The sequence below is a fragment of the Limulus polyphemus genome, unplaced genomic scaffold, assembly GCF_000517525.1.
Source record: "Limulus polyphemus unplaced genomic scaffold, Limulus_polyphemus-2.1.2 Scaffold1683, whole genome shotgun sequence".
NCBI classification, from domain to species: Eukaryota; Metazoa; Arthropoda; class Merostomata; order Xiphosura; family Limulidae; genus Limulus; species Limulus polyphemus.
The window spans coordinates 5401-9407 of NW_013667293.1; positions in this window are offsets into that span (position 1 = coordinate 5401).

A 4007-nucleotide genomic window follows, 5' to 3' on the forward strand; every position below is an offset into this window, starting at 1 on the left:
CCCGCGACCCTCAGATTGCGAGTCGAGTGCCTTAACCACCTGGCCATGCCGGGCCATTTTATTTATGTTTTATCTTTTTAGATATATATTAGTTGCTTTAATGTGCCTTTTAGTTCTTTGCTCTCTGAATATACCCATCGTTAAGTCTGCAGCTAAATGATAGCACGTGTTGGATACCGTGTATCTTTGATACCAAACTAATTAAACTTACACAGTGTTGGGTCGAGAAATCGGTTTTCACTGTTTACTCGTCATTGGTTGAGAGGAAAATCCAATAGAAATTTCATTCTATAATATTGTCACTCTGTTCTAAAGTATCAGTGATAAAACAGCTGTTCAATTCTTCGTATAAACAGCTAATATTCTTTTGCTTATAATTTGTAGCATTTTTTTTATTGTTGATACGTTTTGTTGATCACTACTGTAAATAACGAACACCTATATATAGGCTTCGTGCATTGGTTAACTATGTGTGAATGGCAGAGCAAAAAAAAAACAAAAAACACACAAAACTTTATATCTTTTTTTAAGGAATAGACATTCTTCATTGTCCTATACAGTTAGTTTTATTAATATTGTTGATTAGAAGGTGTTGGTAAGTAGTTAGTTTCATAAATATTGTTGATTAGAAGGTGTTGGTAAGTAGTTAGTTTCATAAATATTGTTGATTAGAAGGTGTTGATAAGTAGTTAGTTTCATAAATATTGTTGATTAGAAGGTGTTGGTAAGTAGTTAGTTTTATTAATATTGTTGATCAGAGGGTGTTGGTAAATAGTTAGTTTACTTTTGATCAGAAGATTATTGCTAAGTACTTAGCTTACTTTTGATCAGAAGGTATTGGTAAATAGTTAGTTTACTTTTGATCAGAAGGTATTGGTAAATAGTTAGCTTACTTTTGATCAGAAGATATTGGTAAGTAGTTAGTTTACTTTTGATCAGAAGATATTGGTAAGTAGTTAGTTTACTTTTGATCAGAAGATATTGGTAAGTAGTTAGTTTACTTTTGATCAGAAGATATTGGTAAGTAGTTAGTTTACTTTTGATCAGAAGATATTGGTAAGTAGTTAGTTTACTTTTGATCAGAAGGTATTGGTAAGTAGTTAGTTTACTTTTGATCAGAAGATATTGGTAAGTAGTTAGTTTACTTTTGATCAGAAGATATTGGTAAGTAGTTAGTTTACTTTTGATCAGAAGATATTGTTAAGTAGTTAGTTTACTTTTGATCAGAAGGTGTAGATAAGCAAAAGTTTTAGCTTATGATTTTTTTTTTTGGCAATTGAAACAATAAGACTTGGCGATAGATTCATGAAGATAAAGATGGTTTCTAGGAAAAAATATTTATAGACAACTTTCTGGAATATATTTTTCCTCCATCAGCGAAGTCTGGACAACGAAGCTGATTAGATAAACTGTGATAAACTTAGACACACTGAGAAGAAATTATCAATAGAATAAAAAAAATGAAGTAAAGGATACAATGAAAACAGTAAAACAAGACGGGTTATAGATAAAATAGCACAAAGTGAAAATAAAATACTTTAGTTGTCATTTAGAAAACATAAAATACTGGTTGATGGTTGTAACATTGTACTAATACTGGTTGGTGGTTGTAACACTGTACTAATCACAACAATTTCTGTTTGAGGGATGTTTGTAGATTATTTAGATCAGGATTTGTCTTTGTTATAAGCATTTGTGTGGCTGGAAATCCGGTGGATCCCTTCGGTGGCTCAGCGGTAAGCCCGAGGGCTTATAAGGCTAAAAATCTGGTTTTGATACCGGCAGTGAACAGACCATAGAGAGTCTATTGTGTAGCTTTGTGTTTAACAACAACCAAACCAAACAACAAATAAAAAATTCCAGTGATTATAATGGCAATGCTGTTAATTGTTTCTTACGGCCTGTAGTGGGATTGCTAAGTGACAGGATCTTACCAGGTAAAGGCCGAACTACTACCGGCAATGTTTGTGACTTTAAAGTAAAAATAATTTAATTAATAGCGTAAAACGTTTTAGGAATAGTCTGATTTCAAGTGAAGCGAACTTGCGATGAAAAATCCATTTATCCAACATCCAGGGTTTCTGACATTACAAAACAAAACACCAAACAGCGGGTATTTGTGTAGATTCCTTCAAAACTAGCGTAATTAAAGTGATGAAGATAAAGACACTTGAATTAATGTAACAGTTAGAGCTCGATTAGGCATAAAACACTTGAATTAATGTAACAGTTAGAGCTCTATTAGGCATAAAACACTTGAATTAATGTAACAGTTAGAGCTCTATTAGGCATAAAACACTTGAATTAATGTAACAGTTAGAGCTCTATTAGGCATAAAACACTCGAATTAATGTAACAGTTAGAGCTCGATTAGGCATAAAACACTTGAATTAATGTAACAGTTAGAGCTCTATTAGGCATAAAACACTCGAATTAATGTAACAGTTAGAGCTCGATTAGGCATAAAACACTGGAATTAATGTAACAGTTAGAGCTCGATTAGGCATAAAACACTTGAATTAATGTAACAGTTGGAGCTCGATTAGGCATAAAACCGAGTGCTTTAAAAACAAATAAAAAACCGTATTTGTGGCCGAATAACATATTTTATTTTGATTTTCTTGTGTTCGTGTCACCTAATCTGTATCATCACAGAAAAACGTGGTTTAATTTGAAGATCTTTCAAGGGAATGGCTCTCTTGTACCGTCGTTAAGACTTTTTTTTATAGAATTTAAGTACTAGCTTTTAGTTTCGGTCCGTACAAAACGCAAGTAACCCGACACTGGTTTGCGGAGACCGTTTTTGATCTTTTGTACTTTGGTTCATATTCAAAAATCCGTTGTTGGTATGTAAAAACTAGAAGGCTCTTGACGTGTTAAATCTCTGGGTGCTATCACGTGCTTGTTGTTCGAGATTGGTACAGGCTAGGTTTAGCAACGCCTCCTTTTAGGCAAGGCTACAGAGCAGCCAGTACAAAGTGGATGTTGGGGTTTCTAATTCAACTTTCCTACAGATGGCATTGGAGCTAAAATGCCCAAATTATGGTTCAGCCCATCTCTCTTATATGCAAACATGCTGTAGAAAATGAAATGCGTGCACTCCGATCTGGACAGAACGTATTCGGCCTGAGGCAATCACTGCTTGAATTACAAGCTATGAGAACAAATAATGACTCTTTTTCAAGGAAAGTACACAGAAGAATCGTCCGCACTGAGACGCCCACATTCACTTCACGAGAGTGTGGGGCCAGGGACGAGCAGGCAGAACTCCCCCTCCTCTCACCAAGACAACGGTATTAGCTGTCTCCACTCACGACGGGGTGCCTCCCACACCATCGACATAAACGTTTTACATCACTCGTAAACCTTCTTCTATACATCACTGGATCTTCAATGCATTTTCTATTTTGATGGGACCTTTCAGCCAGGTGTACTCCACTCCATTTTGCATGATCGGCCTTTATGTGCGTGAACATACAGTGAATCGATATGAAAGACACGAAGGGGACATTTACTCTTCATATTCTTTACAGCTAAGTCATGGAACATTGTCTTCGTGTCTAAACCCCGAGATCTAGTGAGCCTGATGAAGCCAAGACATTCAAAGAGAGACCATAGTCGGTGTAATTAGATGGATGTCAGAAGAAGTCAGATTTCATTAAGATAAGATATGAACCTATGTATAAGGCCTATTCTGGTGAGATATCTTGATATACTTGCCTGTCTTCCGCGGAAGCTTTGATGTGAGAGGATAAGTAGAAGTCCGAAAGATGCTTCTTCGGAAATATGGACTGAAGTGTTTTGTGTTCATATGTTGAGCTTGGTAAACTTAACGAAAGAAAATAATACGAATTCAACAACAGCAACAAAAAACAACACCGTAAGATCGTGAAAAACACCTGAAAAGTAAAAACAATACTGTAAGATCATGAAAAACAACTGAAAAAGTAAAAACAACTCTGTAAGATCATGAAACAACTGAAAAGTAAAAACAACTCTGTAAGATC